General features: G+C 39.3%; 1 long non-coding RNA gene across 1 annotated transcript; it reads left to right on the forward strand.

Annotated features, from left to right (window-relative positions):
- Positions 1-16,272: 16,272 nt before the first annotated feature.
- LOC307001486 lies at positions 16,273-19,277 on the forward strand. The gene is made up of 3 exons (XR_013798248.1): positions 16,273-16,847; positions 17,481-18,072; positions 18,158-19,277. It is a non-coding gene; the product is annotated as an uncharacterized lncRNA (long non-coding RNA).
- Positions 19,278-19,478: the final 201 nt, after the last annotated feature.

Raw genomic sequence — 19,478 nt, forward strand, 5'->3', positions numbered from 1 at the left:
AGACAGACACCGATAGCCACACCCTCATCACTGCACATGACCGAAAGAGAAGAGAGGTCGTTTCGAGGGGGGAGGGAAGGGTAATGTATTTGATTTGAAGATTATAAGGGTAGATGAATAAAAAAAAAAAAATGAAGTGCACAGATAAATCATTTATAATAAACACTACAATATTACATATAAAAAGAAGATTTGTCAAATTTGATTTCATGCCGACTTTAACTATGCTTTGCTCAGGGTATAAGAAGGAAAGGTAACTTGATCTGGGAGAAAGGCTTTAACCCCGCCACTCCCACACACCGGTGCGTAACCTCAAACTATAAGAAAGGCTTTTACGGCCTCTTCTGCACAACGGTCCATTATTTGTTACAATTAAGTTTTCTATACAGTATGTTGTTCCATTCTACTGTCTGAATATTTAAACACTTTCCTTTTATCACTGATGATGTTGAAAGCTAAAATGATTATAACTTTCGTTATCTAAACGTTTAGGTTAAATCCTACGTTTTTTTCCTACCAGTTCTAAGAAAGACCTTTACCTTTAAAGAATAAGAGGTTAAAGAATGACAACAACTTTAATGGAGTCAGATTAATTATTTTGGAGTCAGATAAATATTTGAATTATACAGGTCATCCTTCAACTGCCTTTTGTTCCGATTATTGGTTCAAAATAGCACCGTAAGCTTCAGCTTTAAATTTTCTTCTAAGGCTTGGATCACACCTAACGCGTTTTTCAGGTTCGAAAACGCAGGGCGCACAGCACTGCTAAAAATTTTGCTGCGGTTTTTATGTTGCTAAGCAACCACCGAGTCAGCTGTCAGTCTAATAGCGAGCGCGCGCGCAAAAAAACTTTGGTTTGTTGTCAAGTAAACTGTCACATTGTAAACTTAACAAAAAAAATGGACAAGCAGAGGCCGCTTGCCCTGGCCTTAATCGAGGTTGAGAGGTGTATAAACACTCAGGAGGCAGGGAAAAGGAGATCAGTGTGGGTACATGAGACCCTCAGAAAGAGGAGAGAATGCGGGGAGTACCACCACTTGGTCCAGGAGCTTCGCCTTGATGATGGTCGGTTCAAGGCTTATTTTAGAGTCCATCGGTCCTGCCGAACGGCTGAGCATTTGTTTACGGTAGGTTATGTTTTTGCTTGTGTAACGTTTTGTAAAATGTTAATAGTCTATATCCTGCTGGTTAGTTTAACCTGTGACTGTACCGCATAATTTACGAGTTAATATTTAGTAATATATTTTGTATCAGTACTCAATCTGTAAAGTAACTAATTAGAAGTGTAGACAAATTTAGGAAAAGTAAAAAGCACAATATTTACGTCTGAAATTATGCATAGACACATTCACCTTGATGTCAAGGCAGACTGCAACTCAAATAATTCTACCCAGGGCTGGTGCTATGTATGAGCATATACCTGGACATTTTTTTAATTAAGTCTAGGCTTTTGCACTATCCACTGTAACTATAACTCCCTTTTATATTACAGATTTCTAGCCACTGGAGATTCGTACAGAACAATTGCGTTCAGCTACAGGGTTGAATACCCGTGGTGGGTATTGTGAAAGATGTGTGTGAGGCAATCTGGTCGGAGAATACATGCCCTTTCCTGGAACGGAGGCGTGGAAGGGCATTCCAGAAATTGTGGAATTTTCCAAATTGTGTTGGAGCAATTGATGGGAAACATGTCCCAATCCAAGCCCCAGCAAATAGTGGCTCCCAGTTCCACAATTATAAAGGCTCCTTCTCCATTGTCCTGCTGGCTGTGGTGGATGCCAGATATCGTTTCAGAATGATTGATGTGGGAGCATATGGCAAGAGCAGTGATGGAGGTACGCTTTCCTCATCAACCTTTGGCCATGCACTCAGTCATGATGCCGTCAACCTCCCACCAGATGCACCTCTTCCAGGAGCTGAAGGAGCCATGCCCTTTGTTTTTGTGGCAGACGAGGCATTTCCTCTGCGGAGGAACATGATGAGGCCATTTCCTGGGCACAACCTGACACCCGAGCAGAGGGTCTTTAATTACCGCCTGTCTCGAGCCCGGAGAATGGTGGAGTGTGCCTTCAGTATCCTGGCTTCACAGTGGCGACTGTACAGACCAGTCCTTGGAGTGTCACCTGAAGTTGCTGAAGTTGTGGTGAAGGCAACATGCATTTTGCACAACTTCATTCGCTGGCACTCTGCTGATGAAGAGGACCCAAGCAGCACAGCCTTGGGGTGCAGGATATCACCCAGGTTGGAAGCAACAATGCCTCCAGAAAAGCTTGCCACTTATTTCTCCTCCTCTGCTGGTGAAGTGTCCTGGCAGCACGCAGCTGTGTCTTAATTCACTACCTACCATCTGAAGACACAATACATCCAACATAAATGTGAAAACAAAGGCTCTTTTACGAGCCACTTCTTAATTCACTAAGAGAAAATAATTCCAAACAGCGTATTTATAGTCACCTTCATTTATATAGTTTAACAATATAGATTGTTTCGAAGCAGCTTTACAGTGATAATAGGAAATGATTTCCTTAATTAAGTCCTTCATCAGACCTGGAGTTTGTGTGTGAGTGTGTCCAGGCACAGGTCCTTCATCAGACCTGGAGTTTGTGTGAGTGTGTCTGTGTGAGTGTGTCCAGGCACAGGTCCTTCATCAGACCTGGAGTTTGTGTGAGTGTGTCCAGGCACAGGTCCTTCATCAGATCTGGAGTTTGTGTGAGTGTGTCTGTGTGAGTGTGTCCAGGCACAGGTCCTTCATCAGACCTGGAGTTTGTGTGAGTGTGTCTGTGTGAGTGTGTCCAGGCACAGGTCCTTCATCAGATCTGGAGTTTCGCGATGGATCTCACGATTAATACCATTCCAAATTATTATACATCCTATCCAGGATATATAGATAATCCCGTGGTAACTATAAAGCCCACTTATAGTCGTGTCCTCAAGAGTTTTGTGATCAGTCTATACGGATTCGTGTTCTATTATAAAGATAATAGATTTCCCCTCTGTATTATAAGTCTACATTTTATGGTACTCTTAAACCTTTGTTCGCCATACAACAATCATATATATAATCTCAATACATATAAACTGTTATACGCTGCCTCTTTGGCTAGGCTTAATGATCAATCAAATCTCATAGTGATTATTCTTTTTATCATAAGAATGCTCACCCTTCTTGTCACTCTTCAAGCAGGATCTCCCTGATCCAGGTAGAAGAAAAACCCGTACTCAAAAATCCAAGGTCCAGTCAGATGATTATAATAATACATGTTTAACAATATTTATTAAAAAGAATCAAATGAAAAAGGAATACTTGTTACAGATTATAATAGAGTACTAACTAACAGATAGATACTAGCTAGGCTTCAATGGCTTCTTGCATCTGGCACGCTGGAGATCCAGATCTGTGTTAGCAAGGAAGAGCAACGAGTCCGTCTGATCCTTCCTCCTTTATAGTCCATTTTCAGCTGCACTTCAGCAAATAACAACAGGATACTTCTATTAGCAGCAACAGCTTTTAATAGCGACAGCAGATTTTCATCAAGAATATGCAGGGTGTATATGTCTCTGAGCAAGCACACACATTTATCGCAAGCAGTGGACTTGGTCTTTAGCAGCAGTAGCAGGCGGGGCTGTGGCGTGAGGCTTGCGGTTTGCATCCGGTCTCTAATAACCGTAGCATGATTTTAGCAAGCGTGGCTGTGGTTAATGTTTAACCTGACTAAGTGCTATAGAGCTACACAGTCATTCATGCTTTCAGCAATATATATTTCAAATGGTTATATTTCCACACAGTATTTTCTTGATCTAACATTACTTTTCAAATAGTTATATCCCTTAACAGTCCAGATAGTTCTCCTACATTGGCTGTCATATACTGAGCTGTAGTTTTCTTATTATGACCTTTTCTGGTCTTGTTTCGAGATGGGGCCTTAGAGGAAGCGAGTGAAGTGCCACCCACACATGCTGTTCTTATCACAGTTTGTGTGTGAGTGTGTCTGTGTGAGTGTGTCCAGGCACAGGTCCTTCATCAGACCTGGAGTTTGTACAGGCTGTCTGTCTCGTCGTTTTTGTTTGTTTGATTAGTTGTTTGTTGCGATCATTGCATCTTTGGTACAACCATCATTAGATGACCGTTACCATACGTAACAGACTGTTACCATACGTAAGTCACAATGAGTCGCATATAGGAGCTGGCTTTAATAGTCGGATCGATACTGTTTGTTATCAGCGTGGCAAGTGAACCGGCCAGCAACGCAGAGTCACATGTACGCTACAACAGAGACTTTCTCTTACAACTAAGCACCTACGCGGGCAATTGGAATCATACCGATGCAAACATATCCACGGAGATAACAACAACTGTCGATGACAAGGAACACAAGAGAAAACGAGGGAAGAGGGGAGGAGTGCACCAAAGACTCAGGAAGAGGAAAACAAAAGTGCCACTTCCAACTATCATTCTCTCTAACGTCCAATCGATAAAAAGAAAAGTAGACGAGTTGCGAGCAAACATTCGTTACCTGCATGAATACAGGGAAGCCTGTATTTTAGCCTTCTCTGAAACTTGGCTTAATGATACTGTGCCAGACTCCGAAGTTTGTCCTGAAGGATTTAGTATAGTGCGCTTGGATCGATGCAGCAAGGCTACAGGCAAGGCACACGGAGGGGGCGTGTGCGTCATGATAAATGACAGATGGTGCAAAACAACTGTGGTAAGAAAAAAGATCTGCACTTCTGATATTGAACTTTTATCAGTTTCTATGCGCCCCTCCTATCTTCCCCGTGAATTCCCACAAATATTTCTGACTGTTGTCTATATACACCCAAGAGCAGACATAAACAAGGCAGCAGACATTATTTTTTATATCACCCAAGAACTGGATAAAATCTCACCAGATGCGCCCAAGTTTATAATGGGGGACTTTAATAACTGTACCCTCAAAAAAACTCTGTCTACCTATTCACAGTATGTCACCTGTCCAACACGAAAAAATTAAATCATCGACCTATGCTATGGATCTATCCCCAAGGCATACTCATCCAGTGCCAGGGCCCCACTGGGTGGCTCAGATCACAACACAGTCCTTCTAAGACCCACTTATAAACAGGTTCTGAAAAGGGTTAAGCCTGTGGAAAAGCAGATCCAGGTGTGGGATGAGGACAGTGTAGAGACGTTGAAAGGATGCCTGGAGTGTACATCCTGGACCATCTTCGAGGACTCTTCAGCTGACCTGCACGAACAGACAGATGCTATCTCTGGCTACATAGACTTTTGTGTGAGTGTGGTCATTCCAACTAAGTTCATCAAGGTGTACCCAAACAATAAACCGTGGGTGACTAAAGAACTAAAGGACATACTAAATGAGAAAAATAGAGTCTTCACTTCAGGAAGCTTACAGAACAGAAAATACATGCAAAGGAAGGTTAATAAGGAGATCTATAAGGCCAGGTGTCAGTACAAGGACAAGATACAGAGTACCATGGCTGCGGGGAATTCAAGGGCTGCATGGACTGGTATAAAGTTGATGGCCAACACCCCCTTTAAGACAGGGAAGAAAAAAAATTACTTTATGAATGACACAGCATCCCTTGTTCTGGCCAACAACTCAAATTAATATTTTACCCGCTTTGAAATAAATGAAAGTGATAATGTCTCGGCCTGGCAACAGATTGTGATGGACGATGCTGGGATGGAGAGCACTTTGATCATCAAGGAGGAGATGGTCCAGCGAGTGTTTGAGAGGACTAACATAAGGAAAAGCCCGGGGCCGGATAACATTGGAGGCAGAGTGCTGAAGCACTGTGCGGCCCAATTAAGTGGAGTTTTCTGTTCCCTCTTCCAACGCTCAATAGACACCCAGGTGGTTCCACTGCTTTGGAAAACAGAAGTTGTGACCCCCCTTCCAAAAGTCTCCCATCCATCCTCATCCAAGGATTATAGGCCCATCGCCCTCACCTCTCTTTTAGTGAAATCACTTGAGCGGATCATTAAAACACATATCATGAATTCCTGTAGACATGCTCTTGACCCCCTACAATTTGCCTACATATTTGGGAGGGGGACGGACGATGCCATTGTAGTGCTTTTAAACTATTTGTACACACACCTGGAGGGTTGTAAAACACATGCTCGCATTTTATTTGCAGACTTTTCATCAGCATTCAACACAATCCACCCACAAATTTTAGCAAACAGACTTAGAGACAATTTTCAGCTAAACTCATCACTAATTAACTGGATCTTGGACTTCCTGAGTGGGCGGCCACAAAGAGTAAGGGTGGGGAACACATTATCTGGGGTCCGCTTCACTTCAATTGGGACATCACAAGGTAGCGTCTTGTCACCACTGTTATATATATTGTACACTGACTGTTGTCGCAGTAGTTATCCTGGACGTTATATAATCAAATTTGCAGATGATACTGCTGTGATTAGTTTATTGGAGTGAGATGAAACTGAACACGGTCCAGTGTTGCATGAATTTGTTGACTGGTGTGAAGCCTCTCAGTTGCACTTGAATGCGTCCAAGACCAAAGAGTTGGTCTTTGATTTTAGACATGGGGCTCCCTCACCCACTCCAACTCTGATAAAAGGAGAGGAGATAGAGATGGTGACGGAGTATAAATATCTTATCATTGACCAAAAATTATCCTGGGATCAGTGTGCTGATGCCGTTTTTAAAAAGGGCAACAACGTTTGTATTTTCTTAGAAAACTTGTTTATTTTAATGTTGACATAAAAAAGAGTCAACATTTTGTTAAGTCTTTTATTGAGAGTATTCTCTCTTACTGTTTTGTATGCTGGTATGGACATTCAAAGATCCCCCACAGGAACAAACAAGACAAGATCTGACAAGATTGGCACAGAAGGCAGAAAAGGTTTGCATGGATACAAAACAAATCGAGCAAAAAACTCATTCATTCCCATGGCAATAACCCAATCAAATAAGGTGTGGGGAGGGGTATGATTGGAGAACATATGTGAATGTGAAGTAGTTTTATTTATTTATGATATTGTGCATATGGATAATGTTTGTGTTGTGGATTATGTGTCAATATGTCTGTACTGTACAACAAATTGCCTCTCTGAGGACATTAAAGTTTTCTAAGTGTAAGTCTAAGTCCTTCTCTGCCCTCCTTTCTTTTAAATATGTGTCCCTCAGATATTTCCATTTTCGTTTACATTCCTCTTCTATCAAAACAGGGTAAAAAAGAATGTTAACCAAGAAATGGGCTAATAGTTAACGGCAATTCACACAAAGCTGACACCACGAACTGTTGCTACTGCTGTTACCGTTTAGTACAGTTTAGATTAATAAAAAATAACTTACCCGACATCTCTATTGCCACACCAACTTGCCTCCAGGCCAGCTGCTTTTTAATAACGTTATGGTAGTTGCGGTTCGTAAAATCGTAGAACTCCGGGTAACCCAAAACAGCCATAGGAACGCTCACTGCCATAGGAAAACAATAGAAAAAAAGGCGCCCCTCACTGCAAAAAACGCGTTAGGTGTGATCCGGGCCTTATGCTGTTTTAGGTTACCTAGCATACCGGTTGTTGATACGCTAGCACACGCTGCTAATAAATACAACGTTATACTCGCGTAGTCCGTTTGCTTTGTAATAACGATTATGGAAGTGAATAGAGACCTACCCAGCTTTGCATGAACAGTGTTGCTCTTGATATTGTGAGTCCCAGCCTCCGTCTCCATTAGGATATGCGGTAGGTCATTTTTTGACTGTGACCGTTATGCTTTTGCCTCTATTTGGATGCCTTGTTGTTGCTTGCGTTTTACCGGTATGTCTTGAATATAGCCTTTGAACGCACACTGAGCCCCTTTTGCCTACTTCTATCGGACACTTTATTTGCTGCTTTATAAAAGTTTGATAAAATTTCAGCAGGAAGAGCCGTCACAGCATAAGCCATGTTGATACCAAACCAGAGCCCAGATGAAGTTGTCGGACGTAGTGTGACGGTCTTGCCTGGGCGGTCTTTCTGCAAAGTGGAGCTGCACAATGAGGAAACAAAACATGGAAATAAGGGATCCAGTTCACAGAGAATAAATCAGTTCCACAGCATGTCTCGTTATCTCTGCTGTTTATTTAAAACAGTACTCTATCTTTTTAATCTTTTTTAAATTAATGTAATCGTATAGTGAGTACAATTTTGCAGATTGACAATTAGAATACATTTTCAGTGAATTAATAACAAATCAACTCAATGAAAAACAGAAAAATTCAATTAAATTCAATATAAAGGGAAACATCCCCACCTAGTGGTGAATATGCAGAATTCTACATGAGTAAAGCAGTTAATCCATATAACACATAACATATTTTATACACATTACCTGCACAATGAGGAAACAAAACATGGAAATAAGGATGTAGCTGCCGTCAAAGGCAACTCATATATGTCAGTTCAATATGGTTCACAGTTAAAATATAAATATATAAGAGGTTAAAAATCATATAATTGAAGTAAATAATAATTTCATGTTTATTTCTTTTTGTGAAAAACTTTGTGAAAAAAGAGGGGAACTTATTTTTTTGTTCCGTGTGGTAATTATAATTTGTTGCTATGGGGACGCTGTATGAGTGCACTCGCTAAGATCATGGAGATATGCTGCCATAGACATGTATAAAGGCTAGATGGCTTACCGGCGCTGAGAGCCAATGGGACCCGACGATGTCAGACGGCGACCATCTTAGGACAGGTCCGCTCGTCCAGTTATAACATTAAAGTCTATTGTGCATGTAGTGCTGAAATAACTATATTTTGCTCAATTTTCAACCGATTTTCAAACGGCTTGGTGTGTCATAAACGTCAGGGATGCGGCTATTTAACTGCATACTGCATACATTCAAAACGTGAAGCTACAATTTAAACATCGGCATCAGCACAAATCATAGCCACGTTAATAAGGTTTGTAATAAACCAAACCGTTTGTAAATCCGTCAAGAATTCAGCAAGTTACGAGCATTTGTCACTCACCTTCCGTCCACAGCAGCAGGGAGCAGCAGCGCAGTCTCTTGACCTAAGATGGCCGCCAAGTTGACGACACAGCTGACTCCGCCTTGAGCCATCTAGCTTTTATACATATCTATGTGTGCTGCGGCTTACGAGCCTGCTGTATGAAAGCCCCATGAAGATATTAAGATATTAAGTTATCCATAAGTTTTGTCGGTGAAGTATGAAGATGAATACCCCCTAAAGTTTACCCTCTCGGGTTCATGCGGCCAATGAGGTATATTTTCTTTCTTTTTGTCATTTATTTGTGTTACGCGATTGTGTTTGTAAGCCAATTAAGATATTATTTTACATGTCATAAATGTATGCTTTATTTCTTAGTCTTTTTATGTGATTTCGTTAAATATTGTCTGCAAGTATGTCTGAATTTAAAGTTAATTTACGTTTTTCTGTGTTTTGTTTGTACCAGTTCTGACGGCAATGTGAAATGAGCGTAAATGTATATGTTCAGGGAGGCCAGAGGGGCCATTTGACCATAAATAAATACTTTTGATCTTATGCAAGGACAGTAAAGCCCAAGGAGGAGGGGAAATAGAATGACAATTTTATTCAGTTTTGATAAATACTGTGGCTTTAAATGATATTTGTGTTCCAGAGGCAGAGAAAGATGTCTGCAGGACAGTGTTTAGTTTAGTGAATCCAAACACAATTATGTTAATTTTATGCACAAGTAAAATGGTGCATAAAAATGGGGGATGGTTTGGGATTTGCTGAAAGCCATCGCACAGGTGGACAAAAGTGTTGTCTGTAAAGTGTGCTAACAAAAAACTGTTTTCAACAGGAAACGCCGGAGCAGATGCAGCACAACAAAAAAAAAAAAATTAACTATTTGACATTTGTTTTTTTCTTTACAGAGGATGCAGACTTTTGATACAGGGCAAACCGTGCCAGTAAAATAATGGCTTTGGATGAATTTGACAAAATATCCTGGCCTGGGTTATTTTTGTGGCAGAAAGAAAGGTGCCATAACTGAACATTTTTCTTTTGCAGGATGTCAGGATGGATTGCATCAAACAGAACTGATTCTGTTCCAAATGTATAAATGTTGTTTTGTTAACATGAGCTAAGTGGGTTGAGTGTGTTTCGGGGGAAAAGGACTCTGAGTGCAAGAAATGATCTGGTGATAATGTTGCAGGTTGATGATTCCACAGGTCGAAGCAAGAGACGACCGGCTAGACAAGCAGTCACTAACAAAATCACTTAAGGCCTTTGTTCGCAGGTGACAGCAGAAAAGTAAATGTTTTATTCCAGTGGGGGTACGGTCATGATCTAAGGGAAAACCTTGTAAGAATCAGAAAATGATTGGAGAGTGTGAGACCTGAGTCCAAACCTCTCACCTTAGACTAAACGAACAAACACATGCCAACGCGAAGAATAAAGTGAGGGATCAAAGGCTTGTGCTAGTAACAGCCTCCCTTACCTACGAGGGAAAGACCATTGCAACTGCGTGCAAAACGTATATCTGATCAGGCGGGCCGGTTCTGTGATCGGTATGAAGCTGGACACACTGGTGATGGTGGCAGAGAAGAAGACACTGGACAAACTGTTGGACATTATTGACAATGCCCGCCACCCTCTGCACACCATCATCAGCACTCAGAGGAGCCGGTTCAGTGGAAGGCTGCTCCTTCCCAAGTGCCGGACTAACAGACTTAAGGACTCCTTTGTCCCTCATGCCATCAGACTCTATAACTCCTCACTTGGGGGGAGGAGGAAGTAGGGCAGAGAGGACAATACATATACATACACACACACATATATGTACACACCTGGACTTTACATCTTACATTATACCTGGTCACTATAACACTGGACTCAACACTGACACTTTTTTAAAATAATTTATTTATTTATGGTTATGAAATGTTATATGTATGTAAATGTTATTTTGCTTTTACTTATCTTTCTTTTCTTCTCTACTATTCTCTTTCCTCTTTTCTAAAAACTGCAGCTGGAATTTACAATTTCCTTGTGGGAGTCATCCCAAAGGATTAATAAAGAGAAGTCTAAGTCTAAGTCTAAGTCTAAACGTCAAAAATGGCAATAATTGAACGTCCATGAGGCAACGAGATGATCAACACACCTGGAGAAAGATGATTCGACCAACTAATGGTTTAGCAGAAGAATCTGCTTTTGTGATGATGTTGATGATTTTATTTAATTGAATCAAACTAGGTATTGATTTTTATTGGTGAAAATGTAGAAAATCTATTAATTGATGTGTAATAAGCAAAAATTACATTGGTTAGAAGGATGAACAAAATTATGCAGACGATTCGAGTAGCGGAAGTTACAGTGAAATGTATTAATTGAATAAAATTTTGTTTTGTTTTGTTTTCTTTTCTTTCTGAGGACGATGAAATGTAAAAAGGGTTAAAAACAGCAATCATGCGTGTTACGAGATGACATACAAGGATTAGAAATGAGGGGTGTTCATTTATATGGTTTTCATACTATGACAATCTATACAATTTCTTGTTTATACTGGAGTGAACGCGGGTCCGAATTCGGGAATGCGGTGACAGCGCTTACCCATTTAGCCCTGCTTCAATTAAAATATTTAATTGTTTGATACTTCAACAAGGTTCAAGTGATCAGTTATACGGAAAATTTAAATGAAAGGTATAAATGTGATGAAATGACTTAAAATTGTTTAGTTTATTTGGTTATCAGAGAATGATAAAAAAGGGAGAAATTGTAGTGGCAGTTTTAATCTTTTATTTCTTATTTTGTTATACCATTGATACAATTGAATGACATGTGTTCTGTATTTTGAGCTTTATGCTGTAACGTTGATACAGCTGTGTGTGTGTGACACTGAGACAGAGGTGGATGAGACCCCAGGCTAGGGAGGGGTTGAGGCAACCATGGGGGTTCCTTTGTTCCTGCCCTATGGGGTGGGTGTTTGGAGAATGCTTTGATAAGAACATTATAAAACTACCAGTAAAGCACCTATCTGTGTCTCACTTCTGCCTGCAAACTGGTCTGTGAAGGCTGGGGTTTCACCTCAGCCTGCAGCTGGCCTGTGTGGCTAGAATGGGAACTATTCTTGCAAGAATAAATGTATCTTTTCTTTTAAATACAATTTGAATCTTGACGTCTCTTTTGCCTGGGAATGCTGTGTTTGTTAAATATTGTTTTGCCACAACAGGATGTGTCACACACACACACACACACACAACGCTTTTATAACCTCGGACACAACACAAGCACCTCCTTTGAAAAATACAGAAATACAACATATTAAGAGGCGGCACCCTTTGTTTTTTCATGATTTCAATGTGTTTTTTTGCAATTTAAATCTTTACAGTTTTCCCCACTTTTCTGTTTGTAAAACAGTCTTGATATTTTTATATTCATAGGCTATAAGCTTTTTGCTATTAGAAATACATACAGTTTTTTCTTTCATATAATTTATTTATGTAATTCAAATACAAGCGTTTGACTATTCAGTTTCCCATTCCACACAACTTACAGAGTTACATGTGAAAATGAAGACTGTTAAGACAATTACTGTAAGTGTTTGGTAAAAACAGAAAAGTCCCACTTTCCGCAGTGCTATCTTCTGAAAACAGAAATAGATAAATGCAAACTTTTGCAGTAAAAAGGTTCAGTGTTGATTGACAGTTATAAAGATTGATTGTCATTCAAAATTAATCAAGCCAACAAATGTTATAATTATAATAGAAGCAACTTTTAATCAGAAGAAATGCAATGAATGAAGATTTTAAAGTTTGGCCCTGAGTTATATCAATGCACAGTTCAGGTAACTTTGTTTTTCAGCGCTTTTCAAAGTGTAGACGGTTTCACACCAGAGATCTTTATGATCTGTTTTTTTCTTGACAGCAATGAATTTAAAAATCTCATATGGAGGAATCAGCACTTCTTCCTCTTCAGGATACTTAGACAATGTCGTCACATTAGCACCATAACAAGTGTGGATTTCAAAACAAGATTTAGTTCCAAACTTTTTTGCTACTTCCATATTAAGAGAGGAGGATGAAAGTGAGCCCAAGCGAATCTCTTCGCTTTCTTTATAAAATTCACTTTGTGTACCACGATACGTATCATAACATTGGTTTTTGTTTGGGTTCAGAATCTGTATTGCTTGTGTCAACAGAAAATGAAGTGAATACCATCCGTATGTTTTCATTGTGTACTTATCTTAACCACCGCGAGCAGCAACGTTAAACTTTGAAAATACATTTAGGTTATGGTTACTGTACGCGTGAATGGCGATTAAATGTTGTATTGTCAAGTGATCTTTTGGCTCCTTGATTGTTTTTTCACCTTCTTCCCAAGCTGTTCCAAAATCATCAAGATTGGTTTTGATTTCATTCTTTAGATATCCGTCCTCCACCAGTTCCTCCATTGCAGTTATACAGCCACGATATTCATCATCAACAGAATTCGGAGCCATATTCAATGGATATGCAGCAGAAGCTCTGTGATCCTGCAGCGATAGGAATCATAATGATCAATCATCAGTATTTATGTCTGTAATATTCATACTGGAAAACATGCTCACCTGTCCTAAAGCAGCGTCTTGATTCAGTCGAATCCCTCAGATGACCCAGTGGATCTAGTGAAGAACAGAAGCTGAGTAACTAGGATATGATTAGGATCACATTTATAGATTTGCACAACAAAACTCTTCACTACAAGTTCTAACAATGTTCGAATTTGTATAACTTGTATTTTCTGGTCTAATATTATATATAATCATGTGATGTTCACTGATGAAAGTGTCATCCTGACTTTTTCTTTATCCCCCAAATTACCTGAGAATATTGTTGTCTTCTGGATGATTTCTCTTCGTGATCTTTTCAGGTACGATGATGAAAGGAGACTATCATTAAAGGCAGTCGCTCACGGACAACTTGGGAAGATCTTGGGAAGGTGGGCCTTTTATATTGGTTATGAAGAGTGTGTGCGTGTGCTGAGACATGATAAGAAATAATGACATGCATTTACAGTATAGTGCAATCTGGCTGGAAGCAGTAAGCCATCCGGGAACTCCTCGCCTACTCTTTTATGAATACTGATGTTTCGAACGTACTTCTTCCTTCACGTACTGTTTTCGCCTACTATATAGTAGGAAAGTAGGCATATTCGAACGCACTTAAGTCCGAATCTCGCGATAATTAGTACGTCACCCAGGTAATTCTCGCCTACTCTTTTGGATTCATACATACTTTTTCGCTCGCCTACTCTTTTTCCCATACTAAATAGTAGGGAAGTATGCGGTTTGGAACGCAGCCCCTGTGTTTCAGTCGTTGCTATATGCTAGCTTGTTCTGTTTCTTGTCTAGAGTGTTTGGTTTCTTTTATGTTATTTGAAAATAAAGTTAATCTGCTGCTAGCAGATCCTGCATTGTGACATGTTTTTTGGTCATCACATTAAAACTGGATAATATAATAGAGATTTGAAGAGCTGGAAAAAGTGTGAATGGCTTGAAAGTCTGTGATTACTGCATGAATTTAAAAACATTTTACTATTTCTGCCACAATACCATGGTTACAGTTAGCATTACTTCATTAAATCCATAGGGAATGTTGGTGATTTGTGGACTTAAAAGCCTTATAACTTCATGAACTTGTTCGTTCATGGCACAATGCTTCTCCTGGCTTCCAAGTCAGTGCTGTTTGATCTGATATACAGTATAAGGTTAATAACAGATAATTCTGTGCTGAATTCATATGCTTTCTCACTAGATCTCACTATGTTATTAATACTGAATTAAAGGGATAGTTCACCCAAAAACTTAAATTAGCCCATGATTTCCTGACCCTTAAATCATCCTAGATGTATATGACATTCTTCTGTTAGGGGGTAACAGTTTAGGACCCAAGGACCAGATGTTTGAAAGAAGACTAGGAGTCAGAATTATAATAAATTGAAGAAAAGTTTTACAGAAGATAGTTTGCAGTTTCATCAGCAGAAGTCGGCTTCAAGACTCACACAGTAGTTCGTAGGCCGCCCCGCTTACAGTTACACGGATCACAGAGGTTATACCCTGTAGCGAAAATCACTTTCGGGGAATAATTAACTCAAATGAACTGAATATTCATGAGTTTATGAATATGATTTGTTTGTCGTCTACAAATTATTACATTTCCCAAAGAGGGAATATTTAATCATTTAAGAGTAATCTTTACCAAAATTGATTTCAGTTATCTGAAAACCCTGTTCGTCCCACGAACTGGATGCTAGACTATTAGGGGTGTAACGGTACACAAAAATCACGGTTCGGTACGTACCTCGGTTTTAAAGTCACGGTTCGGTTTATTTTCGGTACAGTAAGGGAAAGAAATGCAAACATTAAACTGCAGGTTGTTTATTACTATAAACTTTTTTTTAACAGTTTGTTTACACTTTTTTAAACACTTTTTAATAAAATATAATAACATATATATAAAATAAAAAAAGAATAAGAAATAAAATACTGCTGCAAAGTTCTCCACTAAATAAAATACTCTCAGTCTCAAACCAATATCACATAATAAAATATAATGAAAAATATAAATAAATAACTATGATTACAGTGCAGCATTACCAATCCCAGCTTGTAGGCCTGCTCATATTTAAAAATTAAGGCTGGGAATCGATAAAAAAATGAACTAATTAATTGCACAATTTGCTGTTATAAATTGCAATTCCTCAAATATATATAACTATACCAGCTCAGCAAATAGAAGTGTACTACTGAGAAATTTCACCTTATTTGAGCGGACTTTGCTTTTCCAGTGCGTGATCGGTACATGATTGGAGTGTTTGGGCCGTTAACGACAGAGCAGAACGCGCAGCGCAAACACGGACTCGAACATTGAGCAGAGAGCGCAGCGGGCCGACACACACACACACACACACACACACACACACACACACACACACACACACACACGGAACGGAGAGTGCGGCGGCGCACGCAAAGCGGAAAAGCTTTTTTTCGCCCTGCAGTCTATTTCATTGGTTTAGTTTACAGTGACGACGGGTAAAACACTGGTAAAACTTTAGAATCAGCTGCAGGGCGGGATTTGCGCTGAACGCGGAGACTTCCGCCACTTAATATGTTCGTGTGGAAACACGAAAATGTACCTGTTCCGCACACAAAATATTGCATTCAGTCATTCGGTACACACGTGCACCGAACCGAAAGCCCTGTACCGAAACGGTTCGGTACGAATACACGTACCGTTACACCCCTATAGACTATACTATCAAACATCAATAAAAATACCCTTTTTACAAACTTTAAGAAAGATCAATTCTCTGATCAGGATAATTGATATCTCCTATGTTTGTACAATTTCTGTTACCGGAATAGTAACCAGAAAATACAGCTTTGTAGCTGGGATCACACGTTTTCAGTGACTTATGTTTTCTGAGCAATAACCACAGATGCAACTCCAAAGCATTAATAAGCCTTTTTCACACGCAACCGGAAACTACGTCACGCCGGGTAAACGGATTTCCGCCAGAGCTGATACTACGTGTTTTGAAAATGGAGCGGTATTTCACAACTTCTCTCTCGACACTGCCTCGACTCAGATTTGAGGATGTAGACAGAATTGTTGGACGGCACTCAACAGTTAAAGAAACAAGGCTGAGCAAGGGCTATAAATTCTTCGTTGAGGAATTTATTCACAATTATCAAGGTAAGTTGACAACTATCTGGCGTTAGCACTTGCAACATTACGAATGCTATGAATTGCTAACCATTTTTATGTGTTCAGTCTCTAATGTTATTGATCGCATGGTGGTAGTGAGAGCTAGGTGTTATCGATCTATGAGGAAAAATGAGGAGCCCCACACACTTGAGGTTATAATATGCCTGTTGGCTTATATGAGTTAGTCAGATCGTTCTGATATCAAGTTACTGCGGTTGCAGTATTTCTATTTTTATTTCCCTTTATTTTAGTTTCACCTGTCTTAAGGTTTTCTTTGTTGGTTTTTAGTTATGTCTATTTCATTGCTTCTGCGGTTGCAGACTACAGCTGTATTTCTTGCTTTTACTGCTGTTTGCAGATTTCAATTAACAGCACTTAAAGGGATAGTTCACTTCAAAATGAAAATTCTGTCATCATATAACGTTACTCACCCTCAAGTTGTTTCAAACATGTATGAATTTCTTTCTTCTGCTGAACACAAAGGAAGATATTTTGAAGAATGTCAGTAACCAAACAGTTTACTGGTCCCATTGACTTCCATAGTATTTTTTCTTTCCTACTATGGAAGTCAATGGGATTTAAGACATAATTGAATTGTCTTTCTCAGGGTAAATGATATCAAGACAGGAGCCCTTAGTGGGTGTTGACAAATATGGCAACAAATACTATGAGGGCAACAGAAACTTTTTCAGTATTAATTTACATTTTGAAGTGAATTAACCCTTTAATGTAACTCACAGCATAAAATTACAAATAATTAGCTAAACTATTGTCTTCTCAAACAGGTTTCATTGGAGACAGAAGAGGTTGTTTGTATTTCTGCCTATATGTGCAGCTGTGCAGCTGGTAAAGGGTTGTGCAACCATCTGACAGCACTTTTGTATCAGACGGCCCACTATGTGCAGCTGAATTTGCAGTCTGTCCCACCACCACTGGCCTGCACGAGTGAACCACAGAGATGGCATCGTCCAAGAACACAGGCATGTATTTTTCCTTTTCTGCAATTGGTAAGAACACTATAGTATCAACTCAAACAAACAAGTAAGTACATGTTAACATCAAAGCATTATGGACTAATAATGCACAAGAGTGCAAATTAAGTAACAAAGGTATAAATAAAGATCATACCTAAAAGACCCAAGATCAATACAATCTGTTAACTGGTATTACTCATTATTATTTCATAGTGACTAAATGCATAAACTAATGTCAATGTATTATATAACCTTATTATGAAGTGTTTCCTGAATACTTTAACACTGCATTTGTTTGTTTTATACTAAGGGAGTCCATCCACAGTGAGTGAACTTGTTGTCCGGAAGCCAAAGTCAGTTGGAAAGACTGGAATCAAGTCTACCCTATACAGGGCTTACACAGGTAAAACACAACACTGTATGAGTACACGTGTACTCAGCTACAACTTAATGTGTTCAAGACTAATAGTTTGTATTAATTTCTTTAGGTCCCCTTCCAGATCCAGATGTCTTGGCTTCTGGTACAAAACTGAGTCAGATCCATCCCCGGCCTTTGCTGGCACACATACTAGAGGGCATGTCAAAAATAGAGTTGGTCCCCTCACAATTCGATCCTGTACCTCGTGGTAGTCCACTTTCATACCAATGTCCCCCTATAGCTGCAGATGTTCCTGTTGTTAATTTCCCCCCACTACCTGTGCTTGGCTATCAGTTTGGCTGTAATTTTAAATATGTGCCCACACACCATCAATCACTTCATCTGGAGTCTATAAATGTTACCCATTGTTCCGCTTGTCAGATTGAAGAGGCCACAAGACTACAGTCAAAATGTACTGCTTGGGGACAAATGCGCCAATCAAGGGTTACTGCAAGCAGGTTCAGGGAGGTTTGTCATGTAGTGGGGGATTCAACTGGTCAGTCATTAGCGCTAAGAATCATCAAGGGCACGAGGCAGACAAGTGCTATGAAACGTGGCCTCGAACTTGAGCCAGATATTTTGAGAAAATATTCTGAGACAGCCAGTGTTAGTGTCCTACCATGTGGTTTTATTATCAATCCAGAAGCACCACATCTAGGAGCCAGTCCAGATGGACGAGTGTATGATCCATCTGAAACATTCCAATTTGGCCTAGTGGAGGTAAAAAGCACATCTGCTGATAACATTGCCCAGGTTCCATTTATGAAACTACAAAGAGGACAAGCCAAACTTAAAGAGACCCACAAGTACTACTGGCAGGTTCAAGGCCAGCTTGCAGTGACTGGTCTACAGTGGTGTGACTTTGTGACTGACACAAAATCAGATTTCACAATACAGAGGATCTGGCGAGATGATGCCTTCATAGCATCAATGAAAGACAAGCTAGACATGTACTATTATAGTGTTTATATGAATGTGTATCTTTCAGTGTTATGAACAGGACAGTTTCTGTTCATTTTCTGACCTTTGGATTTATTCTTATAATTGTATATATACCCACATTTATGTACAGAATGGTGAATACATGCTTATCTTTTTAATTTGATCTTGTGTAATATATGTGATTATATGTATGCATACACATTTACTAATTCTATATGTATTTATATTGTGTGAATAAAAATGAACAACAGAACTGAGTTGACATTTGTTTTTAATGAATTCTTATTAAAAAAAGCATTTTGTTGTCAACTATTTCATTGTGTCTGTCAAATTATTTTCAGGAAACTTAGTATAAACAATGACAATATACATTTGATCAAATGTTACAGTACAAAGTAAAAAAATAAAAACAATTTAATTATGTTACCATTAAACATTTAAAGTATCAC

The sequence above is a fragment of the Phoxinus phoxinus genome (genome assembly GCF_949152265.1).
Source record: "Phoxinus phoxinus genome assembly, chromosome: 1".
In the NCBI taxonomy this organism is placed as follows: Eukaryota; Metazoa; Chordata; class Actinopteri; order Cypriniformes; family Leuciscidae; genus Phoxinus; species Phoxinus phoxinus.